Source organism: Ischnura elegans, chromosome 3 (assembly GCF_921293095.1).
Source record: "Ischnura elegans chromosome 3, ioIscEleg1.1, whole genome shotgun sequence".
In the NCBI taxonomy this organism is placed as follows: Eukaryota; Metazoa; Arthropoda; class Insecta; order Odonata; family Coenagrionidae; genus Ischnura; species Ischnura elegans.
Window position 1 is genome coordinate 10,296,257 of NC_060248.1, and position 22,016 is coordinate 10,318,272.

At 42.5% G+C, this 22,016-nt stretch overlaps 1 protein-coding gene across 5 annotated transcripts in view; it reads right to left on the bottom strand.

Moving 5' to 3' along the window:
• Window positions 1-22,016, bottom strand: part of LOC124155433 (calcium/calmodulin-dependent 3',5'-cyclic nucleotide phosphodiesterase 1-like) — a 423,875-nt gene that overhangs the window by 252,074 nt on the left and 149,785 nt on the right. Inside the window, exon 1 of one of the 5 annotated variants that reach the window (XM_046529246.1) lies at window positions 9,703-9,825. The exons of the other annotated variants lie outside the window; for them this stretch is intronic. The gene's annotated coding sequence lies outside the window, so the exon portion shown is untranslated. Of the gene's footprint in view, window positions 1-9,702; window positions 9,826-22,016 lie in introns of those variants that run through there. 5 annotated transcript variants of the gene reach the window in all.

Here is a 22,016-nt window from a genome sequence, read left to right on the forward strand (position 1 = left end):
AAACGAACCGTATAAAAATTGATAAATGGATCCAATGAAGTTCAAGCAAAGCATTCATAAATGTAGGCGCGTTTCCTTAAAAATCGATCATTTCTATGAGTCGTGCGTTTTCTTGTTAACATTCCCATGATTAAAGGGTTACACAGGTCAACACAATAGCAACGGAGACCCTTCAGAAAATAAACACCCATAATATGCGAAAAACATAAGCTTCACAGTTAAAAATCGGAAATTTGACGTCAAGCCAAGTTTTTTGATTTGTGATCACTTCGCAATATCGTCTGACTACGTTATTCCCGCCCCACCTCGTCCCTTGCGCTTTCATTGTTTTTAGTTCGACTTTTTTGAGTCTTGACGTCACATGGCAGGAGGGAACAAACCGATGCTACTGCGATTGTTGTATTCCATTGCGGCTTATGGCGGATATTTGTAGTTGTCAGAGGAAGTTGATAACATCTTGGTGATGAATGGGTAAAATGTGTTGCTTTGTTCGCGTATGCTCTATTGCCTATGAAGCTGCAAAGGAAAAGGACAAAGTTTCCAGAATAAAGGATAAACGTTTGTTCATGGATAATATAAACCTCGCGGTATTCAACGTGACTCATTACCTTCGTTGGTGATATTTTTACATTTTTATTCATTTATTGCGGCATAATTTTAGTGTACTCATCCACGTGATGTGAACTTAATTGATTTTAACCAGATAATGTGAGATATAGTGTATTTCAACCCACCTGATATTAGCATTATTGTACATCTGACACAGCCATTACATACGCCCTAGCTGGCCGCATATGCCCTCTGATGAGACATAAAATATTACGAAACTCCGTAAGTTTACATAGAAATCGTCTGTAAGATACCTCAGACAGGTGGCGCCGCGGCGCGGCCGGATTCAGCAGAAGTATTAGTGCGGCGAAGCTCGGAGTATGCCATCCGTCAATTTTTAATTTTCACGCGCGATTCTATGATAAAAAAGCTGGTCTCTATATTCGAGAAAATTTTTTTAATGAACAAAAGTTAAACTTTTCACGCCGAAACAAGTCATTCCTCGAGATTTCCGATTTATTACACTTGACTTCCCTGTTAACTCATCAGCCAACATGATATAAGCTGCGACCTTCAATCACGGCTCCCAGAAAATCACTTACGTATCTGCCTAGAACTTCTAGCCGAACTCATCAACCGTTTATCGATCTGAAATCAATTTCCTTGACGGCATTCGGAGAGAGCCGTGAATTCCCAAGATTAGATACCAAGAAGAGATAGATACGAGAGAGAGAGAGAGAGAGGAGGTAAATGATTCTCAAGGAGTTCAGCGATAGCCGAAGGCAACCGAGGAAGTACCTGGCGCTGATTCATACTACGCCTTCTCTTCCATAAAAAAGTCACATTCTCGTTGATACCCCATTCAGACCATGGAATAGTCGATTGTAAGAAGAGGACTTAATTAAAGAAGAGAAGAAGTATTTTGGAAAAAAAAATTCTAAGATGAAAAATATGGGAGATCGGGTGGGTTCGGTGGCTGGAACGTTGGCTTCCCACCCCGAGGGCTCGGGTTCATATCCCGACGATGGCAGAGAATTTTCGTAGACTTCCCAGTTCTCACTTGAATTCTTCGTGGAGAGCACTTCAAGTACAGCTTATACGTCATTGGGGACGTATAAGCTGTACTTGTCGGACGTACATTACACAGTTTCTACAAAAGGATGTTTTTTGCGACTGAAACACCAGAAAAATAAACGTTTTAACTAACTAGGGAATTTGGAAGCTTAATCAGTTGAACGAAGGGCAATTTTCGATTCAATTACAGCAATCGTTTTCCAATAACCCAAAGTTTAGCAATGTGACGCACTGAAGTTTTGCTGCAATCATAATTCCTGTGCTTCTAGAACCATCTACTTGTGAAAACTGCGTTTTATTTGTCCTTAGTGATTTAGGTTTTTTCTTTATTCATCATGCAATGTATACTTAAACCAGCACTGCCCTTTTAAAACCAGTTATGGTGACCTTTTATTAAAAATATTATATTGAAGTGCCTGTGTTATATCTTCACTATGATGGGATTTTTATTTATAAATGATTAGCAATCTTTTCACCAAACTGTATTCATTTTATAGTTTTAACATCCACCTCCATAGGTCGTTCATTGTGGGATATTAAATAGATATTAATGGTCAGAGGTAACTTTCAAGAAACAGTATCAATAGCCATCATGTAATTTTCTAGTTTTCCTACTCTTCTTATATTTTCCCTCAAAGGCTCACTTCAACCGTTGGGTTTCTTTTTAACTAGGCAAATTCAATTATTGACTCACGTCAAAGCCAGTTGGAAGAGAATTATAGATAAAAGTGGGTTACGGATTATGAATGCAAGAAAGGCCAAAAAATGGAAATATTCCAGTGTCTAAAAGTTGGGACTAAAATTAGCACGTGGTGATAATAGACTCAGAGATAGACTACACTGACGTGCTATTCTGGTAGTTTAACGATAGAAAAAGGTAAAAATTATAAAATAATTTTAAAATAAAAATATTTTAATAATACCCGTTAAAATATTCTTAGAAGAGTGCTATTACATTTCATTTTAATATCTTAAACATCCACAAATTCTTGTCTGAATCGGTTTAAATTTTAAAAAAGAGTGCTAAACATGTACACTTAGAAAGGAAATTACTCGGAAAAACAGTAAATTTTCACCTGAAGTACGAGATTGTGCACCTATGCCACGAAGTTGGTTTGAATGGGTGAGTGTTTCCGACACAGCCGGGTGAATCCACAGACGCATGATTACAGTGTAACAGAAACGCAGAAGGATAGGAAGATTTTCGACTTCACGAGGGTTACACCAAAGAAGCCTGGTGTGAAAGTTAAGGGACTTCTTAACCCCGTAATTTTCTGAAGGGGCCAGGATTTTGGGAAGAAATTTGGAAAAGGGGATCTAGACGTGACGAGCACAGCAAATCCCCTAAGGTCAGGGTCGGCTGTTTGGAAGGGCAAATCTCGCGCCCTCAGTGGGCGTAGCGAGGAACCACTAGTGAAAACTGGAACGTAATTATTCAGGAAGAAAGGCAAAGCATAGATTTCATCGCAATTGGAAACCGAAAACAAATGAATGGGGATAATTATTGCTATTATTTTTGACAGCTGATATTCCAAATTAAATGTGCCCGAGTCATACTAAAAGTTCTGGACGCTTTTTTAGGCGAAATATCAGCCCTTTCAGATTTCGTCTGACCCCCTATAGAAATGCGACGGATAAGGAAGTCGTTCCAGCAATGTCATATTTACAGTGACATAATAATTGCAAAATAAGATTTCCGGCATCTGATTTCACTGTCAGATCGGAGAGTAAGATAAAAAATTAGCAGTGGAAACACTTCGTGACTTCCATAATTTATTCTAAAAATTATTACGGCATGGCTAATGGCTTCATATGGCTGAAATTCAATTATGGCTGAAACCGGTCGTAATTTTTTAAATAAATTGTGTAAGTCACGAAGTGTTTTCATTGCTAATATGGAGCCCTTCTACCTTCAAGCTTCAAGTTTCGATTTAGTGAGATAGAACGGCTGCTGAGGTCCAGCATTCACAGAGAAATGGATAATTACTCAATTGAAAGAACGGTACAACATTTTTTATCAAGACTATGGGAAAGTATGTACTTCCCGTGCTAAGGAGATTTACGTTTGGAGATGGTAAAAGCCTTCTCCCGGTATTTAAACCCGAAAAGCAGCCCGATTCCCGACACACTGGGCCACCACTCTGCTACGAAAGGTTCAGAGGAGAATGTAAAAAGATTGGAAAAGTTTTGAGAGCGTGGGAAACTGTGCCTACTGGGAAGACGATCAAATCTCCAGGAGAAAAAGGGATGAGTGTATACGAGCACTTGCATGCAAAGTAATTGAACGATCGAGCGTGCGACGGTATTATTAATCAAACTCCGTCATACATGGTGGAAATAGAGGGCAGATGTAGAACGGGGATGATCAACTGCAAAGGTGATTAACGATTTGAAATAGCAACTGAAGTTACGGGTAAAACCGAGTACATGTTGAGGAGAACGCAAGGTATGTCTCGGAGGCTATACAGAGACTTTTCTTCAGATGATGGGTGGGTACGAAGAAGATTTTTGCATGCGAGTTCTCACATGCTTCACCGAAATTTAAACCTGGGACCCTTCGACTAGCTCCCACTAGTTGACCACGGTAGGTACGGTTAAAGGGGAGGAAAAAAAACAAGGTTTGAGAGCGTGGGAGACAGACTATTGGTGAGATCATCACTTCCTCACGACAGACGTGGACATATGTACCTATTCGAGTACAAATATGCAAAGTAATCGACGGATAGACCGAGGGGCATACCATTAATCACTCTCCCTCATACATGGTGGCAATAGAGGGCAGATGCATTGTAAAGATGAGCAGCAGCAAAGGCAGATTGCGATTTGAAGTAGCATCTTCATTTAAAATGAGTACACGCTAAGAAGAACCCAAGGAATGTCTTGAAGGTGATACAGAGACATTTCTCTATTTGATAAGTGGGTACTAAGAAGATTTTTACCATAGGATTGTTCTTAAGCTTATAAGCTTCTCCTGAGATTTGAACCCGAAACTCCTCGATTAGCAGCCCTACTCTCGATCTATTAGTTGACCACACTCCCACGGTAGTGCCAGAGGAGGAAAAAAAAGATTCGAAGACGTTCAAGGGCGTGGGAAACAGGGTCTACGGAGAAGATCACTAAGTCTCCACGAGAGGCATGGACATATTCGAGCACCTACATGCAAAGTAATTGAATTATAAACCACGGAATACGTCTATTAATCACTCGCTGTCATGCAAGGTGGAAATATAAGGGATAATCGGTTCAGGTGGTTTGTGATTTGTTACAGATTGGAGGTAAAACAATTGAGTACCTACATGTTGAAGGGAACACAGGGTCGTTCGCAGGGAGAGGTAGGAGTAGGTAGAGAAAGAAAAGCGAGGCCCACCGTTTCGGATGAATATCATTCATCTAATAATCTCGGATCCTTTCCCGGTCGACGCATGGGTTTATCCCCAGTGGCGTGTCGTGGCGCCGGCCCCAGCCTATCACGATATTGGCCACGAAAGGCCGATAGCCACCACTTTCATGCTTATCCGATTCGGTCTGGAATATTTTCCGCCATGAGAGGAAGGAGCTTTCAAAAGCCAGTCTCCTCCAGGGAGGCAGCAATAACTCAAAAGAGTTTGCATTCTGTGGTCTCGGAAAAAATGAGAAAGAGGAATATATTAACATGGTCGGTGACCGTATCACGTGCATCGAAAAATTTATTGTGTCCGTGCGAAACAACTTCTTCGTGCACTGCGCTAGTGGGGCGGAAATTTCTCAAAGAATTCTGCGATCAAAAAAGGGGAAGTTATGAGAAGGGGGATGACGAAAGCCAATAATGAAACGGTTACTCATGATATGTTCTCAATCGATGTATGTATTCTTTTTCCAGTTTCATGGTGATTCATACTTCGCTGTCGCAAACAATATCAACCCCAAATACACAGGTAAAAGTGATCTTTCAAAGGTTTGGATATTCTTTATTTCTTTCCCTTGTTTTTCAGTATTTTGTCAGTTTAAAAGTCTATTTTCATTATATTAAGATATCTAAAATTACCCTTAATTTTATTCGAGAAATTATCGCTTTAGCTAGGGCATTATACGTGTATAATTGCAATTTTGTATAGTGCATACCAACATATAATTTCTACATGATGCGATCGACCAAGAAATAATACCTTTTTAAGATCTTAGAAAGCACCAGCGAATATTTTTTGTAGCTACAAGTGTGCACAAGAAATCAAGGCACCGAAGGCTAAAAACAAAATCTTATAAATTGCATTTCAGCTAATATAGTTTAAGCTTTTTTCTACTTGTTATGTACGTACCAATTTACCAGATACCAACCATTATCATTACATTAACAATGAATTTCCATTCTGTAATGAAAACATTTACTTCTGGCTGCATTAGAGTGCAATGCGTAGCCTGTGATGAGAAACTATAGACACATTAATTCCCTAATAAAATTGACTACTAATGTGGACTTCATAACAATCCATATTTTTAAGTAGAACTCCAATCTGACTGGTTAACAACGGCCCTAATGATATGTGAATGCACAAATACCGCGGAAATATGGTAGGTACATGTGTAATTGCTTACCTATCACAGTTTTGGTGGCTATTCAACAATGGTTAATCGATATAATTTTCTTCGGAAACATCTTTCCAAATTGATAATGCAATAAATTGTAATGAATACGTCAAGTGTTGAGCGAAGCAAAACAACCTCTACATAAAAGGCTCACTGAAATTAAGTTTTCCATAGGGTTGGCAACAGTAATACTCATATATTAAGGCCCATACAGATGAACGTTAAGGGCTGATACAAGCCCAAGAAAACAAGGGCGGGAGTAGTTTTCTCCAAATAAACTCTTGATCCCGAAAGAATTGTAAATAAAATCACCCATTTTATCGAAATCTTACGGACATATTATGAAATGCAATAACATAAATCAAAAACTGAAAGTATTATTACTTTACGAATACATTCTTCCCTACCGCTCCGATGAGTTTCCAAAGCATTTTCTCAACCTTCGCTAAGTATAACATACCCCCATAAAAGCGAGCGTTTCGTTGGAGGAAGGAGAAAACTTTGGCAGCGAGAAGCACTATTCGAACGAATAAATAGGAGATTGATAAAGATATTGGGAGGGGAAACTCTTGGCAGGGCATTTCGATTGTTTCAATTAGCCGAGTCCTCTGCGGAAACTTTTATTCTCCGGGACATAATTTTTAATGATTGGGCTAACGTTCAATGTTCCAGAAACTGTGCCAGGGCATGAATGACGAAACAATAGATTTACCCTCTTTCATATCAAGACCAGCGAAAAACATCACATTAATGACACTAAAAATATTTTTGAACTTTGGGACAAAAATCCTCCCACAGATATTTCCAGAAAACATGACACAGATAATCACTTCCCACGTGGTTGAATACTGGGTAGTAGCTGGAAGTCTTCCAGCATAGCGAAAGCAGTTATTTGCTTTCATCGAGTTTCTCTTGCAATGCTCTATTCTTTCCCCGACAATTTTCGCCATTATTCCTGAACTTCTCCTCATTATTACGCTTCGAATCCCATCCCAAAATTCCTGAAACAGCCTCATTACCACTCTTAACCATATGATATTCAAAGGAATAAATTTGAGTGAGAAAATTCAGCAGCCACCCTGCTCACTGAAAAACTTTAAGTGTCACTGAATTTTTCCCTCCATAATTGGAAGGCATTGGGAAATTTAAAATGTCATTCTTTCTTAGAACTATCAGGGATAGTATCAGATGTGCCGTCAATGTAATTACGGCCAAATGCATGTATTTAATTTTTTTAGTTTTTTTTCCATTCTCCGGTTTTGGATTGTCGGTCCTTGCTTTCCTTTTGGTACCTAAATGGTATTACGTAGCTTTTGGATATTAATCCACTTAATAATTTTGTATTTTTTTCATGGCTGGTGTCAACTTGCATGGAGCAATGAATTATCGATGAGAGCTCACACCCCATGCTAGTATGAGCAGGTATAATGGGCTTTTTTTCGATGACTACGAAGACGTAGCGTACTGCATGCACCATGTTAGTGTGTATCCATTCCCTGGCCAACACCAGTGAGGAGGCTCGCAGAATATTACGTAAATGTTATGTTGTTGTAGATCTTTAGAGCTATTTGGCTGATGAGAAACAAAGATGGCCAATTATGGTATATTATATCAATGCAAGTGTACAAAATCAGATGAATTGAAAGAAAGGGATTCCATAACGCTTACTCCCCTGATCATTTAAAATATTTACCTAATCAGAAGACAATCAAATGCTCCAAGAAGTGTAACACAGATCAGTGGCGCAGCGAGGGGGGGGGGTTTGGGGGATAAAACTCCCTCCCCCCAGAACTCACAGAAATTTTTAAGTTAAATCTATTTTACTGAATTGGATTAATATTGCTTATAGAAAAGTGTGAGGATTGATTAAATATCCCTCAGAAGATCGTAAAAATCACCATTTTGAACCATTTATCTTAACTTTTTTCCGGCGGAAGGCCTCCGCACCTACCACTTACTCCGGCGGGTATGCAATACCCCCCAAGCCCCCCCACTATTAGTTACGCCTGAAACCCCCCCTAGCCTTAATTCCTTGCTTCGCCCCTGTCACAGATTACATGAGTCGGAGGAGGGTTTTATTCGACGGGACAGATTTAATTTCTTTGAAGAATATAGTAGAAATTTCTTATGGTAAGATTCGTCGATAGAAGATTCTGTACTGTGGAAAAAATAATAATCAGAAAGAAATGGCAGCAGATTGCCCGTCAAGTGCTCTTGGAGTAGGAATATTCCAGATAAGAAAAATTATTTTCCTTGAGCATAAATTACATCTACATCTACAAAATACCCTGCGAGCCACCTCTAGGGTGTTTGGCAGGGGGTGGTCAATCACCACAAGGCAGCATGCATTGGACTCCCACATGCACACCACACCGTCCAAAAAACGTCACGTATACTAACAAATTATACTACTATATGCTGTTAGAAATAATAATAAAATTGAGAAACATGCAATAAGTTTTACATAGGTTAGTTGGCTACACTACAAGTCATGCAATCTATCTATGAGTTCCATCGCTGCCGATATAATCTCTTATTGATCGTGGAAAAAATGACATTCTGTACCTGTCAGTTCTACAATCTATCTCTCTTATTTTATTTATATGATCTGATCTTCCGTAGTATGTTGGCGTCCGTAAGATATGGTTAACTTCGTTAGAAAAGACACTGATCCTGAATTTATCTAAAAGGTTTAGTCTATTTTTCAACCTATGCCAGGATCGACTTTAGCTCGAGGGAAATAATTTTTGCTCAGAGGAATGATTAACCAAACGATTAAATACACCAAATAAATCCATCTACTCCGTTAAAAATACTATTCCTACTACAAGTATTCTGAATTTTTTTCTTCCCAATTTTTTATTCCCAATTGCACCAGTGAATTTGAATACACAATGTTGCAATGAAAATAAAGGTAGAGTTAATTTGATGAAATTATTAAAAATGCATCCAAATACTAATACATCTACCATAAGATGACGTTTCATCCTCGCTGTACCGATAATAGGTTTATTGCCTTAATTCTCAAATTGCTTGCTATTAAATAAGGAAATTAGCTTGAAATTTTCGGGATATGCATTGCAAACCGTTTTCAACATATACCTGTGCATGAAATATTCTACTTGGGAGAAAATATTTTAGGCTAATGTAAGTTTTGAGTTTACCTAGGGGGTTGTTTAGACCAGAACCGCAGCGAGGAGGGTTTTGAAGGATAACCTTCCCCCCCAGAGCTCAAGGGAAATTTTAAGTTTAATTCATTTTACTTAATTGTATTGATGTTACTAACAGAATAGTGTAATGATTAATAAAATATGCCTCAGAAAGCCGTAAAACTCACCATTTTCAACCATTTATCTTAAAATTCCGCAATTTATTGATCTTGCACACACCGCTTATCCTGGTGGGTATTCCATACCCCCACACACCCCGGTATTAGTTGAACCTAAACCCCCCCGCCGTAATTCCTAGCTGCGCCCCTGGTTAAGACTAAAGACAATCGGTAATAAGGGTTCTCACCGATGACGTAAGAGTATCCGTCAAGCGTGAGGATGCACTTGGCGACGGCCGTGCCCCTGCGTGCGGTCCTGGGGGCCACGGGCGAGCAGCTGAGGCACCCCCGCCGCCCCCCGGAACCCTTGCGGTTCCTGTCCCGCCCCCGCCGCTCCTCCTCGCCGTCCGCCTCCTCCACCGCCAGCCGGTCCAGACCCATCTCGGAGCGGCCGCGACGCGCCCCAGCCTCCATCGGACAACACTGTCCGCGCTCGGAGGGCCCGTGGTGGCCCGATCGTTGGAGGGGACACCACTCGAAAAGCACTGCTAGCACACGACACACCACACGATGGAGGACCCTCCGAAGAGGGGACTCTATCACGAGAGAGAAACCTTCTCCTGGAAGGATTCTCCACCTCCAGGACACCACCCCCCTTGAAGAAACCTCCTTCTTCAGGGAACTTCCTTCAAAGACTTTGATCCTTCACGGCACAACTAAGAAGAGCTTAAAAAGGAAACCTCCAAAGGGGGGTACCTCTTTCCCAAAGTAACCTTCTCCTGGAGGGATTCTCCACCTCCAGGACACCACTTCCTTGAAGAAATCTCCTTCTGCACGGAAATTCCCGTGAGAGACCCTGATTCTTAGAGAAAACGCCTCTTTGTTGTCACTTTGGGGCTGGAATGAAAAAGTTGGGGTTTAAAGGTGTCTTCTTAAGGACGAAAATATTTTAGTCTATTCCACCGATAGCAATAATTAGTCTCTTTCTACGGTCGGAAAAGAAGTTCTCATGGAACAGTGGACCATTTAGGGACGTCACTCGTTCGAGTAACCTTCTTCTAGAGAGCTGGCCAATGTTTAAACGCTCTGGCTGATCGGTGCCGTTGAAATAAAGACCATCCTCCCATTCATTCCACTTGAAACACTTCGTTGTCTTTTCTACGATAAATGCTTCTTCTTTAGAATTCTGAAGGCGATGTGAATACCCGTATAGGACTAATAACAATAGGGGATATTTAGTTAGGATAAATGGGCCAAAGTTCTCATCCTTCATTAAAATAAAAAGGGTTAGGCGTGGTTCATATGCCCAGTAAAAACGAGCGCAACCCTCAAATAGGGAGGTTGATAATATTTGGGTTTATCTTAACACGTAAGGGAACGGAGGGGGAGGCAATGAGTAATATTTACTACGGGCAAGCCTCTTTTTCTGGTGATATGAAGGCTCGGTGGAAACTTAAACGTTTGATCGACTAGTAATAAAAAAAGAGTGTGGGATAATATTTGATTTCCATAAGATGGTTACATTTGCCAAGTTTCAGGGGATAGCATAGAAAAGCATTCGGTTCCATAGCCTTTGGGGACGGAGGCTCAATAGGAGGATTATCCAATTACTTCAATCACTCGGCCACGACCAGTGCATGCAAAGGTCACTTCACAAGGTCAGAGTTCCTAATTTAGCAATAACGCATTAACATAAAAGATGGGGAGTTAGCATGAGATGTACGACATTTCCGTATGTTGCATCCAGGTTCCACACACTTCTGGAATCCCCAACGATTTGAATGGATAGGGATAGGTTACGGCTGATTTGGCTAATAAGGTTCTAAATGGCAGGATAGATGGCTGGAAAAATGAAAATTTTACTTACAGCGAGACAGCAATAATTTGTAAATAATTAAGTATCAGAAAAATGAGATTGCGAGCAGCGCTTTAATTAAAGGGTTCAAAGATTTAATCTGAGTGGTTGTAGAATATATTTTTCCTTAAATTCGTGAACATATTTTGGGCAAAACATTGATGCCGTAGTGAGAAAAAATTAGGATATAACGGATTAACAGAGGAGGAAAAAACAAACCTTCGATGAACGTAAACAGAAAAAAGCGCGAAAAAGTTGGAGAGGATGATAAAAAGGGAATGCAGCAATGCGAGCAGGAAAAATGGAGATAGAGCTATATAAAGGTGAAAAAAGAGGTCTTAAGAAGTGGTTATTTGGTTTCTGCACACTTGGGTTATGACAATATGCCTGTGTAAATATGTGTTTCTACACGGCACTTGATGCCTGTGTGGTTTGTGTAGCTGTACCGACTCATTAATGGATGAAGGTACAACAGTGATCTTCACGGTCGTAAAGGCGATAAGGTATAGAAGAGGAGAGAAGGGAAGACGAGAATTTGGGCTGAGAAAGTACTACTAAAGCCAAGGAAAAATGAGAGTCGAAAGTTATTTTCTGTTCCAAACGAGGACTCACCACGAAAAGGAAGCGATTGAATGAGAGGAGAGAAACGAATGTAAACGTAGGAGAATGAGAATATTTGTGGAAGAATGTTTGAGGCTCAGAGAAAGAGGCGGAGAGGTGAAGTTTGAGAAAGAGAGATGAGAAGAAACAGTGAGCGCGGAAAGAGTTACGAATTTCCTAACACAAAATATCGGAAACTGTTAAATTTAAGGAATCGAGGAGGAAATATAGACTCTTGCAGCGAGAATAAATATGAAGAGGCAGTAAATTAAGCAGAGGGAATTGGGAAATAGCAGCTGTGAGAGATTCAGGCGGAAGAATTAGGTCGGTAGGATTATTGGAGGCCAGAATAAGATGGGTTAGAAGTCTTAGATTGCAGAGGGGAAAGGAGCGTTTAACTCGGTAGCGAAACTAGGACGCTGGAGGAAAATTGTACCACCGAAGAAAAATGGACCTAGTAATTGCCTGAGTTACGTAATGGGAGAGAAGCGTGGATTGGATAGTAGTTACAGTTAGTGGTAGTATGTGTGGGAATGAAATAGTAATATTTTTAAAAGTGAAAATATAAGCTACGAGGATCTCAAGAGAAGTGGATTTTTAAAAAGACAAATCACGAATTAAAACCACCTCTACGAGTCATAGATTGTGGCTCAACGATGTAGTAGGACGAGATTCTGAAAATATTTGGCAACAGTGTGATTTACTGTCAACAACGTGAGAACCTAAAGATCAACTAGTTACCACTGCGGTGATAACAATTATTTCGGCAACAATTATTGCGAAAGCAATCGATAGGGATTCCAACAATCAAGGGATTAGATTGAAAACATTTATTATTCCACTCCAAAATTTAATATTTACTCACCCAAGGAACTCACACGGCGACAACAATGATTACGACAACAATGGAAATGGTTTCCAAGAATCGGGGAATGAAAGCGAAACTTGAACAGTTTCCAGCCGAGGCTATTTCGAACGTTTAGATCTCGTAACGCGACGATATTTTAGGTCGGGACCTGAGGAGAGAGGGACGGTTCAAAGAGTGTAAAGCCTCAAACGTGTGTCTATCTCGGGTGTGCGGCCAGAAGGAGTGGTGGCCACGCGGGAGCGGGCCACTTGCTCCCCGGCGAAAGGGGAAGAGCGGTCTGTGCCCGAGGGTCTGAGCGGCGGGGTGCGCCAGCGGTGGAGACCGCGGCCTCGGCTTCGCTGCGGTCCGACAACCCTTTGGCGAGAGTCGCGTTGGTGAGCGTCGCAGTTGGCGGTGTCCCCTTCCTGCGGGGGAGCGAGTCTCCGAGTTCAAAGAGGCGAGAGGGCGGCACCGCGAACATCCCAACGGGGAAAACAACTGCGAGTGTAGGCGGGCCGCTAAACACTCCTCTTTCGCTTCTCCGTCTCTCAGACGTACTACTCAAAGATGACAAACGGAGGAGGAGAGCAAAGTTTTTACAGCTCAATTAATAGTCAACCTTAACTATCGAAAAGCTTTCTCCTCGTGACCCAGAGCTGAGGGTAAACATTCTGGGCGCTCTCCTCAGTTAATTGTTTTCAAATTTGTACTCTTCATTCGCAGGAACGTTGAAACCAACCAACGTATAATATACAGGAAATGGTGGTCTTATTTACGTTTGACACGCTTTCCTTCAGCAGTCGTGTTTAAAGTTAAAAAGCCTATATGGAGATAATTATATTTTCACCAAGTCGAGGGTGCTAACGGAATATCCAACAGTTTTAAGGACAGTATGCTCGTTTTTTGGAAACGATCACAGCACGCAATATTTTCGACTCAATCTTTTCTTACTATCTTCCTTTTTGATTTACGCCGATTGATCAACACAGCAAATAAGTATTCCGAATTCTGCGGAGCAAACGCTGGTCCATCTAGAGACTTTCATGAGGGTCCTTGAAAATACCATGAGGTGGATCACTTGTATTTACTCGCACCTTCACCGCGCGTTGCAGCAGAGTGTATCAGCTGGGTGCGTTTGAGATATACGTCGCTGAGGGGGCGTGGCTGGGGAAAAAAACAACGCGCGAGCGGCGATCCACACCACGTGGTCTCCCCTCCCAACGCCGCACACGGCAATATCTATCGCAGAGCAGAGCAGCCTCGCCTCGCCACACTATCTCGTTTTCTCGTCGTATCTGGCTCGCACCACCATCACCACCAAAGCGTGGTGCGATGGGCGGTGGTCACCTGGGGGTGGTGCAGGCGAGGTGGAGCGAACGCGTGGGGAAAGGGAGATCGTTGCTCAAGATATGTATATCGGCTGCGAGGAGGAGGGAAAGGGGAGAGTGCACACTATATGTGGTCACTTCAGCCCGCTCACCCCAGGAATCGAAGATTTTTGCGTCACTCCCACGTGATTTCGTTCCCTCACGCTAATGTGATGAAGCGACAGTGGGAAAGAGCGGTTATACGAAAGGACAGATGGACAGCGGCGAGAAGTATCTCGAAAACAATGGATGGAGGAGGTCAAAGGGTAAAATTGGGGTCAGGAGGACTAATCCAATCACTCAACAAACTCTCGTGGATGAAACATATTACGTCACCCAATGTCACAAGAAATGTTTTGAAAACAATATGAGGATGTTCGATATGAATCCAGGTGGAGAGAGGTGAGTAAGATTTTGCCAACCACTCGCTAAACACTGGTTACTAAATAAGGATCTTTCGCCACTAGATGGGTTTACGGTTCTGTTCCCGCGAGGAAGGAAGGACACTCTAGCGTGTAGAATGTGCGAGGGAATCGACCGGTTGTGGTTGTGATATAGAGAGTTGATCAGCAAAGAGAACTTGTTTGAAAACACGAAACTCGGAGAGATAATCAAGAAGAGTGGAAGATTATGACTAGAGTAGGGATGTTATTTTGTTTCCTCACGCTCTGATGAATAATACACACGAGGAGTAATTAAGAAGACGAGAGAAAGAGTATAAAGTATAATGAAAAGGCAGGAGTGGGAGCATGGAACATTATTTCAACAACAGAAAGCGGATTGAAGATGAGAAAAAAAGAGAGAGAAGAGAATATGAAAGAGAATGGGAAGAGTAAAAGGGTGGATGGTTGGGTGGAGAGGAGGAGGCGATGCGAACGATTACAGAGTACTGTTCGATATCGGTTCTTCGAGTTTAGTGCGCGGGAGCGAGAATAATGAGGGAAGCTTCAATGAGACCTCTCTCGCGTGTATCTCGACGAGTTGCGCCACGTACATCCCAATGCGACTGGCTCCACTTGTTAGGGTTTTAGAGGAGAAAAGTCTAGAGCCTTCTTCGGGGCCTATAATGGAGAAATATGAGGCGAGTATAAAGAGGGGCCCGGATCTGGAATTCAAGCAATTTGGGGAACGCTATGGGAGAGGGAGAATGATATATACGTACGTCCAGACTTGACAAGCGGTGTCTCTGGGGTTTAGGAGAGGAAAATGATGGTATGGGCGAAATGGGAAAAGAAAGGGGGCTGGGGGATGGAGGGGCAGGGGTTGTGGAGTAATCAGGGAAGGAGGAAGTTGCAACTACAAGGTTTTGGGACACTCTGGACTTCTTTTCCCCCAAAAATAAAAATAGCGTTGCTCAAAGAAGGATCACGCAAACAAGGAAACATGGACTTGTTTTCGGGGAAGCCGTCCAGCCAATTAGGTCGCGGAAATCAAGACGTTTCGCGTGGAAAAAATAAATTGAAAGAGAAAATTGGTTGGGAGGTTGGAGGGTAGGAGATAAGAAAGAAGTGGGACTGTGGAATCCTGGGAAGGATATATCTGTCTCTTCCCTCTCTTACAGAGAGAGAAAAACTGATATGGGTACACCACTATCCTTGGAAGGATCTGACACAAATACACGACCGGAAAATTAGGACCAATACATGCGGTCGATCTTCAACAATCTTCAGCAAAGCAAAGGTTCAGCTTCAGGGTTCCAAGAACTGACGAGCCGACTCCACAGTCATTGAGGGGCTCAGCCGAGGAACTGTAGCGGCGTTTGCGCCGAGGGCGGAGGGGTCCGCGAAGGCGGCGCGGTCGGACTCGCGGAACCCAAGGAGCAGCGGGGACCGCCGGGGAACATTGGGAGAGCCCCGCGCGAGGGCATTCTTTGAAACACTATCCTCTTGTGACCATGGATGGAGTCAAACCGTGGAACTAACAAATACGTAAATTAACACAAAGTTTCAGGCGCGAAGAACTGAAGGGGTTAGTGATACCATTGGGCTAGAATACGTCTAGAATCCTCGGAGGATCTTGCTGCACTATGAAGGGGCCACCCATTGGTCTAACCCCATCAAAGGGTTTTTATCTTCCCCCTTCCACTCGACCACACCAAATCCACGCCCCTTGCACACACAAACACTCAAACGCACGCACCGCCACCCCACCACGGATAACCGGCCCACAATGCCCCACTCACTACGTCACGGCGCCGCCAAAGAGGCTTGGGCGCCGAAAACATTCGACGTCGCGCACTCAGATGATCACGGAAACAAGGACGAAACGAACAAAAACACAATTATAACACTCGTAACATCAGCTCCAAACCGGGGGAAGGAAGATTACCCCTCTTGCACGCACGCGAAATCTGATAACTCCCGTATTCGGTGCGACGCATTCAAATAATTAAAACAAAGAACACACACTCTCACGAGCACGCGAGATCGACGCAACAATGCGCTAATTAGGCCACGTGGTCGGTCGAAGCAATGCGGCGGATTCGATGGGGCGGGTCCAACAATGCGCGGGCACACGACGCGACGCGAGGACTCGGAACCGCACGACGACAATCGCTGAAGAGAACTGACAAAAGAGCATCGGCGGTGGGCGAGTGAACGGTTCCCGGCAGCGGCAGCGTCCGCAACGTGGGTTCATTCGGGAGAGAGGCGTGCTTTGCCATTCATCCTTTGGCGCGGTCGGCCGTCGAGCGACACGAGGGATACAGTGTGGAGATGTGGAGTGCGGAGGGAGAGAGAGGGAGGGATACAGATAGGGAAAGAGAGAGAAATCTGTGGGAGTCGCGGGAGGGGAATGAGAAGAAGGGGTGGGTGGGGTTATCGAGTGGGAGGGGAGGGTGGCGTAACGGGAGGAGGGGGAGAAGGTGGAGGGGGAAGGAGAGTTGTGTTGGGAAGAAGGGAAAAGAGGTTTGCGGCGAGATGGGTAGCGCACGGTTTGGGTGGACGGGGAGTGTTGGGGGGGGGGGGGGGACTTGTGGTGCACGATGCTGGGTGGAGGCAGTTGGGTGGGTGGGCGTCTCTCGTCTGCTGTGGAGAGGGGTGAATGTAGGCATTTGTGGCAGGGGTGGGGGTGGTTAGTTCCCAGAGAGTAGTCGAGGAAGGGGGCGTAACCCATTTTTATTCAAAATTGAGAATGAATGAAGAGGAGTCCCATTAAATACTGATGGGACACATTCATGAACATATGAAAGAGTTCATGGCAAAACTTTGTGGAAACGCCTCATATCCATGAGATGAGAATGAAAGACAGTTGCACATTTGCACACAAGTTGAATGCCAACCAACTCGGTATTGACACTGACAAAAAGGCCATTATCAAGGTATAAGTAACCTCATTTCTCTCAAACCTCTATTTACACCTTTTGACACATACGGAGGGATTAGGGAAGGGTATGATGAGTTGAATATTCCTAAACCTCTTCTGATTGCCATTTGTTCCTGTGGCCATATGCACACTACTGAAGAGGGAAGATTTTGTCAGTTCATCATTGATAGAGTACATGCTTTCCTCTGGTTGGGAATCACGTTTTGAACTCGATGATGCTGGTACGAGGACTGCGTTGGGTCTTCAGGGGCGGTTTGGGGTGAATGGAGGCGTTGGAGTGGGGGAATGGGGAGACAGAGGTATCACAACCCAGAGTAGACGGAAAAAAGGGGCGTAACCCATTTCATTCGCCATGTTGAATGAACAAAGAAGAATTGCGTCATCCATTGCGAAAATTGAATATCTCGCTCACTGGTATAACTCCAAATCTCTTTTCATTCCAACTGTACGAGGTTCGAGGAACCTCGATAAAAAATTTTGCCTCAAACTAGGATTTCTTTTAATCAAGTTATTTTCAATAAACGATTTCTATTTCTCCAGGTGAATGCTATTGATGAATTCTTCTCGGGTTGTCAGCCGGATTAATTATTTCGTATAAGCCGACGTTTCGAAAGACGACCTGTCTCCCATATTCAAGGCCGTGTTACTTCATGAGTGTGAAATTGGGCTTTCAAAGAGTAACACGGCCTTAAAGGTGGTAGACAGGTCGTCTCTCGAAACGTCGGCATATGCGAAAGAATTGACCTGCGTGAGAACTAGGGAAGAATTCATGAAGTTATTTTCAATTATTAAAATGAGTCAATTTATCCAGTTGCGATTATAAATATAGGTTCGATTAAATAAATACCAACTACATATCTGTAAATGCCCTGGTCAGGGGCGCAGCTATGAATTAAGGCTGGGGGCGGTTTAGGTGCAACTAATACCGGTGTGCGTGAGGGTATGGAATACCCACCAGGATAAGCGGTATGTGCGAGATTAATAAATTGCGGAATCTTTAGATAAACGGTTCAAAATGGCGAGTTTTACGGCTTTCTTAAGGGATATTTTATTAATACTTACACTATTCTATTAGTGATACCAATGGAATTAATGAAAATAGATTAAATTAAAAAATTTCTCTGAGCTCTGGGGGGGGGGCTCTGTTTATCGCCTAAAACCCCCCTCGCTGCGCCACTGGCCCTGGTAATATTATAATCCAAACTTAATAATTACAATTGATGAAAGTTCAAATTACATAGCTGATTCGTTTTGGTTCAAATACCAATATTAGATTGCAAGGGTACACATGGGTACAAGAGTTTCTAGGGTATTTTCTTGATGCTTTGATATATTCCCTAGAGGCCGTGTAACGAAATTGTGTTATCCCTCATATGAAGAACTGATACTAAATTGAATTTTTTTTGCAATTCACCTCAAATAATTTAATTTCTCTTCACGATTTAACTTCTCACACCGGTGTCAATAAACTTGTGCAAAATTCAACAGAGGAAAAATCGTTTGCCCCCGGCTGGTATCGAGGTCAAGGCGACTGATTTTTCCTCTGTGGAATTTCAAACATTTGTGCGTTGGGGATGACTCCGTAAAGTTATCACCGTGGCTAGTCCCGGAGTACTAGAATCAATCAATGATCTTCAAGTCCTGCGCATCAGAAGATAATACCAAATTTATTGAAATCTGTCATACAGTAAAATTAAATTATTTGTCGAATATTGCTAGCATTTTTTTGCCGATATATTAGATTTCAACCACATTAAGCCAGAAACTTCTCTTACTAAAGAGCTTTGTCATTTATCGATGTATGCAATGCAAAGATAATTAAAGAATCCGCCGTTATCAACGCAGTTCACGACCGTTTTGTCATTTATGGGTGCACGGTTTTCGCGGGAGAAGCTTGTGTGCTACGATGATACCGGCAAATGGCATAAGGGAGCGACTCTGAACTAATGTAGATGTAACCTAGTAGGTATACGAGGCTTTTAAAAGATATGATGTTGTATGAAGGATCTGATGCTTTCCCGGCTGATGTCTTGTGAGTATTCTTCTGGGGTACTACACCGGGTACTGTGCTTCGTGATCGCCGAAGTTTCGCAAGAATAGGGTAGTTTCCTTCATCAAAGAAAACGAAAGGCATTGATTGCGATTCGTTACCCACCATTAGTGTATTCATAATATACTAATTATTTGGTTTTAGAAATACCGGTTTAGACGAATGGTAAGGGTTAATCTTATCCCCATTTGAAAAAGGCCAGATTGGCGCCCGTGCGATGCCACTCCACGTGACGTCACAGGGACCTAGTTTCTATACGAGTAGATAGGAGTTTTACATCGTCTGAGGTTACCAATGCATGCATGATGCACAGACCTCAGGGAAAATGTCTTGACAATCACCTATTAAAACTGGCTAAGGTCGGAAAGTTTTCTTTGTTTGATAAGGTATTAATAATCCTTATTTAAGCCTAGCGCTACCAGCTAGCATGGTACTCTGCTACCTGCTAGCATCCTGCGTCGTATGAGCGCTGAAAGCCTCGCCCAAAGGTCACCTCACACGGCGGAAGCGGAAACTAGAATGACGTTACACGGGGTTTTCCCAGCATTCATACTTAGCCGTCGCGTTTTCGCGCGCTTGAAAATTTTCACTTTTCAATTAATCGCGAAAAACAGATATCGCCATTTACAAATCTAAGAGCGTGCAATGCGTACTCCAGGACTAATAATCTTTCGATTTAGGCAATAAACAATAATAGGCAACCACCCTTTTCTTATCCTGACCCACATCTCAATTAAAATAGCAGAAAAGAATCCACACTGTGATGGACTTGTTGATGTTTCACATTGAGTCTTCTCTTGTCGTCCTTCCTAGGTCATCATGTCTCCGCAACGTAAAGCGCTACACTTCAGATCAGAGATTTCAATCAACTTTTCTTTAAACTCTTACTTAACCTCCAGACTAATATCTTGATTATAAGATATCCACACTGCAATCCACAATGCGTACTCTAGGAGTAATAATCTTTCGATGTAGGCAATAAAAAAATAATAGGAAACCGCCCTATTGTTTATAACATCTTCACGGCTGGTTATAAATGCCGTAATTCTCTCTATGGATATGGATACATCCATATAAATCCTTTCTGTATATAGGAAAGTGGTAGTTGCAAATATTGCCTTAAGCGGAGGGAATATGGAGAACAGAGACAGAGGTCGGTCGATACGATATGGTATTTGGAGGAGGCGACCGACAGTTAGGGTCGATTTAAGTTTACGTTTAGGTTTGTTGAAGCTGTTTCATGAAATGATTCATTGCTCTAATTCGCTGGACACATCCACTGTAGTTTTTTTTCTTAGAAGGTGGCGATTAAGACGTGCGCCATGACCTACCTATTGATTTACGGAATCATGACGAGATATCACAAAATTTTAAGGCTGTGTAAGGGAGTTGGTTAATGTCTGATCTCAGATCATTCCATGATCGTTGCGTCCCTTTAAGGTGAAATGAAATGCCTTTGTTGGCCTAATGACGTTGAAAGCTTCAGGTGTTGGCTTTGAGATCATGTTTGGCCAAATTCGCTGGTTGACCGAGAGACCGAAAGAAATATCGCCATTTTCCGCTTTACGACATCGATTGAACACATTTTTATTAGTGACAGAAGCACAAGTTATTTTATCATTTGATGCAATGAACATTTAATTATATTCAGCGGGAAAAGATGCCCACGCCTTTCCCAAATATATGCTCTGCACTGAAATTTCTCTATAATATTCCACCAAAATGGTGTCATCAGTAATAGATCCCCTAATTACTGCATTGATACATATTTGGAAGCCCTTATTTATTATAATTCGGTGATATAAAATTGAAAGACAATCGCAGAAATCGGTTAGGTAAGTTAGAGACAACCACTACCAACTCCACAGCGGGCCACAGTTATGTGTGGTTACTTCAAATTTTAGTTTCTACTACGATTTATGTTGATACTTGCACAAACACGCGATATATTTGCGAATATTTTGCAATAAATGGTTGTTCCTCTTGGTCTTTCTAAGGGACCAATCGTCTACCAAGAACAGGAGTATTCCATGGCATAGCCCAAGTTCGCGATATCCGGCATTTTACAAAGGTTAAAGCGGGCCTCTGCAGCTTTGTTCTCCGGCGAGAATAGCATTTTTTTGCCTGCAGAGCTTGATACGAAAGGTGGTCGGAGAGGGAAGCATTGTTGAGCCGCCTGGGGTTATTCTCAGCGCGGCTCTTGCAAGGAAGCGGTCTTCTCCCAATCGTGAGCTTAAGAAAGGGGTGTACTAGCGAAAACAAGAAGGAAAGCAATGGAAGAGAACAGTTGTGAAAAAAGCGCCGCAATCACGAATGCACGCAGTGTGCTTCGACGCCGAAGAAGAGAGCCTGTATTATCAAGGGAATTCGGGATAACCATAAAAATTTTCACGACAATCGCCGAAAATGTGTGCAACGCTGCAGAACTCACGCTGGGTACGAATGAATAAAGTTTTTAAAACACAATAGTCAGCGAGCACATGCTTTTTCTATAATTTCATGCGATGAGGATTCAATGT